At 36.9% G+C, this 8,333-nt stretch overlaps 1 long non-coding RNA gene across 1 annotated transcript; it reads left to right on the top strand.

Annotated features, from left to right (window-relative positions):
* The first annotated feature begins 1,184 nt into the window (after positions 1-1,184).
* LOC113524191 (uncharacterized) lies at positions 1,185-2,951 on the top strand. Its single transcript, XR_003402553.2, has 3 exons — positions 1,185-1,343; positions 1,971-2,187; positions 2,832-2,951. It is a non-coding gene; the product is annotated as an uncharacterized LOC113524191 (long non-coding RNA).
* Positions 2,952-8,333: the final 5,382 nt, after the last annotated feature.

The raw sequence follows: 8,333 nt of genomic DNA on the forward strand, positions 1-8,333 counted from the left end.
ATGCATCGCATATCAAACACTTACCTGAGTGCTCTCCTTTCAAACTGGTGAGTTAATTCCTAAAAGGTAATGTTACAAAGTACAAAAACATGTTTTCCAATAATGCAAATACATTCCTTACATTAATTATATTTAGAAACATCCAGAGAATCTATCTGTTTGTGTCCTGGTTATTTTCTGGATTTGTACAGTACTTGCTTTTTCTCAGTGCTGCTGCCATGACCACGTCCTCTGCTCATTGATACTGCCAATAGTCTTTTTGTTTTTATTGTGTGACCAGATGTCTTCTTTTTGAGGCCTAATATATTTGTCTGGCCAGGATTTATAACATTCCTGAAGTGGTTCAGGATTTTTTTTTTTGTATGCCTTAAACTAGTAGGTTTTTTAAAACTTGCACACAGTGTAATGTGGTACTGTGTGAACTGCATAACAAATGTTGTTAGGAAGTGCTAAGGCTTTAGTTCGAACAAAAAAGCGTGCCTGCCATGTTGACAGAGACAGCTAGGATAGAGTAGAGTCAAATATGATTGAATGCTAAAATAAATTTGTACAAAAATTTTTTTTTCAAATTGAACAAGAACAAAAAAAACAAGTTTCAATTAAAATGCCGTAGTGCTACTTATGTTCAAAAGAAAAGAACGCCTCAAATAGATATGTAATGGATATGACTCTGAAGAGTGTTGAGGATTGTTAAATGCAGACACACAGATTTTCTCTTCGAGTATTTGTTTGTGTTTTAGGCTGATACCGGACATGCATATGATTGACTATGACAAGCTACAAATCAGATTACGACACTGTGAGCTCGCCTTCTACTAGCTCTTCAGTGAAATGCCTTTTATCCTATTAGATCTTTGCAGAGGAGGAGCTTTCTGCTTAAGAGCCTTGTCTCTCTTGGGAGAGAGAGGAGCAGACAAAGCACCCCATATCAAACAAGCAACTCATCACACAATCATAAACTGAGCTACAGTGAACACAGTCAGTAAATTGAGCAAGTGAGTTTGAATTAAAAATTGAGACTCTCTTATATTGAATGTTATATAAAGATACTCACTGTTTGTGTACAACTTATATAAAACATTGTATCATTAGATAGTCTATGTTAGACAGTATCAAAATAACAGCTCTCTCTGTGCTTCACAGGTTTCTGAACAGGGAAGCAGGAACACATCCATACACAAGGAGCCATTATTAACAGTTCCAAAACACGATACAAGTTCAAAACACAGATCTTCATTCAAAACATAAAGGCCAAAACCGCAATCCAAAGAATAATCCAAAAATACAAGCAAAGATCAAGGGGATGGTAAAGCAGTCAGAGAAATAATAAGGCTCAGAACTAGGTAGGTGGAAAGACTTTACGAGAGGTGTTTGTGAACCAGGACATTAAGGAAGGAGAGTCCCTCATGCTCAGGGAACCTCTACTGGTGTGGAGGTGTAATGTCCTGGGTGTGTGTTACAAGAAATTTGTCCTTTCCTTTTTTGCCAATATAGAAGTGACCTGACAGATCTTTTAAATATTTAATACCCCATTTCTATCCTTGTTTTTTGTAAAAATGGTCAGCAGTGTCAACCTAATTTTTGTGTTTGTGTAATTCACCAATTATTGCATGCTATAAGTGGACTTTTAAGATGGAACTAGGAACTTCATGCTTTCAAAGTGACGTGTAGACATGAGACAATCTCTGTTCACAGAGTTGAAGTTGTCGCAAAGTTTTTTTGCCATGGAACAAGGAAACTAGAAATAATAGACACTAAGCAAAATCCTATAAGTGAAGTTAATGATTTAGCTAGCTGATATGGAGTTTTTAAGTGTTTTATAAGGACACCGTAAATATATTTTTACAGTAAAAATGAGACAATCATCATCAAGAATTTCAACATTTCCTCAGACATGTTGATATATTACTAGGGAAATAAAGCTGTGTGATTAAATCCATCCATTTTTCTGTACCACTTATCCTACACAGGGTCACAGGGAGCCTATCCCAGGGAACTTGGGGCACAAAGCAGAGGACACCCTGGACAGGGCACCAACCCATCACAGGGCACAATCACACACACTACTGACAATTTGGAAATGCCAATCAGCCTACAAAAAAAGTCTTTGAACTGGGGAGGAAAGCACAGGGAGAACATGCATACTCAGGCAACCATGCTAACCACTAAGCCACAATGCTGCTCTGTGTGAGTAAATTTACACTTTAATTAGAATTACATCACCTGCAAACCAAACTTATTTCTATTGCTTCTGCAACATTGAGGAATGTTACAATGAGTCACAGCTCATGCTCTTAGAGCAATCAGAAGATTTTGACATACGAAATTGTAGCTGGTGTTCATGAGGAATTTTCTTATAAACACAGCCCAGTTTGATTGTAGCACTAGAACTTCTTCCTAATTCTCTTGTCTGATTTAAGAATGTTATATATTTCTTCAGAATTTGGATTTTCAGAAGTATGTCCAACAGGCTCTCAATCTCAGCCTTGAATATTTAATTTCTGTGTTTCATTAAGAATCAAGCCGTTCTCTTGTAAACAAAGTCTAGTGGCAATGGATGTAGACATTTTGGATATGGATGCATGATCCCATTTTTACATTTTTAAATATGATGTCATATGCAGTATTGATCTAAGCAGAGATGCTCATATCTGATAAGTTTGGAGAGTGTGTACGATTATAACACAGCTACACAATTGACTCTTTACAATTTACACAAAGGCCTTTGATTTTATGGAAATGAACTGATTTACATCCTGTAATTGCTTCATGTTCTTTATTAATTACCTTGCCGTACTTTAATTAATTGCCTTATATGTTCCCATTGTTAGGTTGGACAGCCAGACAAACATGACATCACTGATCTAAAGTGCTTATGAGAGAACAGGTTTCACTCCCCCTATCCAGTATGGATGATTAGTCAGGGGTGTGTGATTGGCTTGTAAAACTGGACAGATGGGAAACAATGTGAGCTTCCATAAGGCCCCTGGAATGACATCTGCCCCTGACAACCCCCAACCCCCAACCCCCACCCCCCCCACACACCCTCCTCGGGCATGACCTCTGACGTCAAGTGAGAACGCTTCAGTTGTTTTGTACCTGTGTATCAGGGCAGATTGGGTTAACAATTCTATTAAACCAAAATACACATGCACACATAAATCACATCAGGAGTTTCATTACAGGCTCAGACTCTGAGCCATCAAAGGCCTCTTTATACTGCAGTAAGGGGATCAGCCAACCCTCTTTCATGTCTTAATTAAAAGTCCTGTTGAGGGAAAAAGGGGTGACTAAAGGGCTGTGATATAAATTTTGATTTGTCAAATAAATGAATGAATGAATTCATGCTCGTTAAGAATAATTTTATACATTATATATATATATATATATTTTAATTTAACATACAATTTTACATACATTTTTATGTTTATGTGTACTTTTTTCTATTTTTTCTCTTTGTATATTTGTTTCCAGTCTTTTGCATTTATTGAATTTGCAGAAAAACATACTGAGGATAAGCCTTTATGTACAGTTCAGCACAACTGAAGACAGAACTCAAATAAAAAGACAGAAATATCACCAAAGATGGACAAAAATACAAAATAACAAAATATACAATTAAAGAAATAGATCTGCTTAAGATACAAAAAGCAGAGACTGTGAGAAGCAAACAGAAAAGAGACAAGTAAGCTTGAAAGTCTTCTTAAAGCAGAATCTTCATTCCTCAACCTCATGCTCAATACTCACACAGAGATATAGCAAGCTAACCAGAAACACACACACACACACACACACACACACACACACACACACACACACACACACACAAAGAATTTGACCTAATTCAAAGTAAACTAGGATAAACTGAAAGATGGAAAACAAAAACTGAGGAGGTTAGAGTGAGAAAGTATGTAAAAGAAAGAGAGAAATAGAGAGATGGCAGTGAAGAGGAAAATCTGACCTGTCTACTGAGTTTGAGGATGCAAACATGGAGGAAAACCTGACAGGCTTGTAGTCAGTTCAGTCAGTCGTCAGTCTTGTGAAAACAGAAACAGAGTGTCACAAAGAGGAACATGTAGACTTGGAACCAATTCACTATTTCCTGTGTATGTGTGTGTGTGTGGCTCACAGGCTATATAAACAGACCAACAGGTATAACAGAGGAGTTAAAAAATAAGGCATAGTGCACAGGTCCTAGAAATTGCAGCTTAATTGTAATGTTTAATATAGTGTAGTCTTTGTGCACTCAATGAGGATTTTACACTGATTTGTTCCAAAACTGAGGATTCAATATGCAAATACTACAATTATTTAGTTCCAGAGTCACATAAGATGAGTTGTACCAGTCAGCTGGAACAACCGCCTGTTAAATATCAAATTAAGTAATGATTCTCTATGCAGTCAGCACTGTTGAATTCTTGGATCTGATTGGGCGTAAGGTGCTAATTAATTTTGTTCCATTCTGACAGTAGTGCCAGCTGTAATTCAAATAATACATTTATATTATCATTTCTATAGTGACAGCTCATTCACAGGAACTTGTATGGCAGGCACTCTACATAACCTAAGGCTAACAATAAACGGATTAAAAAAAGTGTTTTTATTTAACAGAAAAAATGTATAATCATTGATATGTTGAAGCTTTCTGTATGGATACATTTATTTAACATTTATGAAAGGGTGTCAGCCCTTTGGAACTGTCATTTAGTCCTTTCTTATGTCTTTAATTTATATATTAGTAGTGTTGACATTTGTGCCAAAAAATTACAAATTGAAGTTGAACTTGGTCTCAGTGATCTGCACATCACTTTGCTCTGAAACACTCATGCTTTGAAAGCTACAAGCACCTCTGACATCTTACAAGGGCATCAGACAGGTTTTTTTCTAGAGTGAATACACATCTGTCAGGGTTTTCAGACTGACAGTATGTGTCAGGTGAGCCTTAGTTTCCAGGCAATAATGTGTTCTGGACCAGAAGAACTGCAGTCGTGAGGGAACGCAGCTTGAAGCCAATCAATGGCTTCTACAGGAATCAATTAAGAAGACATGAGGCAAGAATTTATTGCCTTCTTCCTTCATGCATGGTGAGCAAATGAGGACAACCCTCATTTTCTCAGTGCCGCAGTGAAATTACACCACGTCTATAACACAATGATGCTAATGAGATGAAAGGAAGACTAGGTTGGACCTTTACCTGTGACCTTGGCTCAATAATGGCAGCTTCAGCAAAGTGTCTTAACATTTAAGGTCATCCTCAAATGGGTGAAACTAGTTCCAGCTCCTGCTCTACTTAATTACAGGAAGCGACTGCTTGGGCCGTTAGTAAAAGTGTACTGTTTAAAGAAACAAACCTTACACAGTTTCTTTTTATCCCAAATGTAGTCGATCAACCAAGACAAGTTTGGAGTTTGATGAATGTCTCTTTTTGCTAATGTTACTGAGAGCTAAGGGAAGCTTGTAGCTAACAGTTTAACAATATCATCACACACCTTCACAAATTTCCCTCAGCACATGCAGTGCATTTCCTAGTGCTTATATGATGTTTTTGTTTTGTGTTTGTTATGATGTCATTTTGGTTTGATTCTAGCCCAGTCTCTGCCCCGTCCTGTCACTGGTGTGTTTCCTGATTGTGTCCATGTGTTCTGTGTTAAGCCCAAGATTATTTTGTCTATATACTGTATACCCTGCTGTTTCTTTACTAAGTCTTATTGTGCATTTCTGTATTGTTAAATTCTGAGCCTTGTTTTTCATGTTCCAGTACTCTAGTTTATATTCCATGTTCTATGTTTAGACCCATGCCTGTGTTACTGCTGAAGATTATAGATATTACCCAGTCTGCCTGTATCTTGACCCCTGCTATGCATCATGATTGCTATTCCTTGACTCCATATAATAAAGAACACATCAATTTTACATACATGCATCCTGCCACCAACTACGATATGTACCACACACACCTTCAAAAGACATTTAGACAATTTAGGAACTGCTTTTTCAAAGGGGAGATATATGCTGACTGCAAAGAAAACAAAGATTTCAATGCCAAATTATCTACATTTCTGCTGTAGAGGTACTGCAGTCATTAAGTTAATAATATAAATCGGTAAACTAGATCCATGACAGCATGTCACCTGTTTGTGTTTAAGCTATTGTCATATCTGGCCAAGTAAAATTATACAAATAGGGCTTATAAAAAGATTAAAGCAACATATTATTGTATTAGGAATACAATATGTTAAATAGGCCTGAATGACCAAAAATATGGTATAAAAAAACAGGGTTTGTCCTGGGTCTGGGCATTTGAATGTTACAGCTTATTTTAGGCACTGGTATAAAATAAGCTATAATCCTTCATAACTTAGGCATTTGGAACAAAATTTTTTGATATATGAGTATTTTACAACTACAACTACATTTCATCACCCAATTTATATTTAATACTGTGACACTCAATACTCATGTAACTATGCAATATGTAGATAAAGTATGTATGTGGACTTGGTCAGTAAACAAATCTTTCAAATCCCTAGAAACCAAATTCTACCCACATGCTCTTTAATCTGAACTGTTATTTCAACTGGTCTGTAAAAAATATAATAATAATAAAACAACTTATAGAAAATTAAATGTGCTTTATCAATTACTGTAACTGAAGATCACTGCTGTCATCTAATGAATCCCATTTTGTGATCTGATTTGATCATGGCATCCACAATGGGCCACCAAAAGTCATCTGCTGAGTTCATACATTACAGTGTTCTCACTTGTGGTCCTCATGTGAACACTGTGAAACTATTTAATGTTACTTACATTAAATAATGTAAGTGGAGATATCGAATGTCATGCTATGGGTATGGAGTATATTATACACAAACAGACAGTTGGATTTAGACTTGTGGTATCCAGTGACAGAAGCTACAAGAGCAACTATACTGGGCAGCGAGGAAGGCCACAGCTCTGGATTCACGATGTAATCAGCATATTTAGAGATTTATGTCAGTATTGGCACTTTTGCGAATGGTTTTAGGTGCCTAATTGTATGATGGTTTTGTTTGTAGTTTTAATAGACAGTCTTTAGATAGATGTATAGATGTGTGTTTATTTTCTCCCTGCATACAGTTGACAATCCATTTTTTTTATTCCACATGCACCTTTGGTGACTCGCCAGTGGTTCCTGTCTCAATGTATTTGTTAATAATTATAATTAGCCAAATGCCTTGTTTGATCTGCCCTTCTTTTTCAAGTCAGCATTTTTGTGGATGATCGGGTTTCTGACATCACCCGAGCGTCGGGAGTTTCTGCTTTCTATGACACAGCCTGAGATATCAAACTGCTTAATTTTTAATCTGCTGAAGGCAAAGCTGTGTAGCAGAGGGCTCTGAGCTAATGGCCTCAGATTGGATAACTCGTGATCGCTTCTGGAAATGGGAGAGATCCTCTTCTGCTCTTCTCTAGGGTGGCTTTCATTACATGTGATGGTAAAACAAGCTGTTCTAGGAGCTATTTATCCAAATCAAAGCCCATCTGGAGTTAAAATCTGTTTAAAATCATCTCATATTGACTGATATGTGACAGCTGCCCATTTTCCAATGTTTATATATTTACTGGAAAACTTCGCAATTGAAATTCGACAGAATATCTGAATATCTAAACATCAAATATGTACTGAAATATTAATGATAGACTGTGCAGTGGAGCCTGTAAAGTCCACAGAAATGCACAATTAGACTTGTTCGTGCTGGAGAACTCGGTTCTGCTCCATCAACAGTAGAGAATTTAGTGATATATCTAAGAAATCTGGCATGGAAAATAATGCTGATAGAACATGCAATATTTGCTCATTTATGGAGAAAGAGAAAGAGAAAGAGCAACAAACAGAATGTGAGAGAGAAAATGGATAAGAATCACACATAATAGTCTTCATAATGTAGATTTTATCACTGCAGCTGCACATCCCTGAGCAGAGGGAAAAGAAATGCTATGATAAAAATGCAAGGAGAGGAGTGATTATAGTTTTTATAACACTATAGATGTTCTGTTTGTCATAAAGTTTCAACTGTGTGTGTGTGTGTGTGTGTGTGTGTCTGCTCCACAGGGTATATTCTGGGGGTGGATCTGTGGCCTTTCTTTACAACAACAAGATGCCTGGTGTTAACAAAGCAGTAAATTAGAGTTTATTATTTTGTAATACTGCATGAGCATACTGTATATCCACCCATGATTTTTGTTAGTATCCACCTGGTGTGGTGTTCTCCCATCTTCCTAATACAATGCAGTGATCCAGGACATTTTGCCTGGGGTAGCCAAAGTAGAACACAGAGCTCATGTGGCTA

The sequence above is a fragment of the Pangasianodon hypophthalmus genome, chromosome 2 (assembly GCF_027358585.1).
Source record: "Pangasianodon hypophthalmus isolate fPanHyp1 chromosome 2, fPanHyp1.pri, whole genome shotgun sequence".
Lineage (NCBI taxonomy): Eukaryota > Metazoa > Chordata > Actinopteri > Siluriformes > Pangasiidae > Pangasianodon > Pangasianodon hypophthalmus.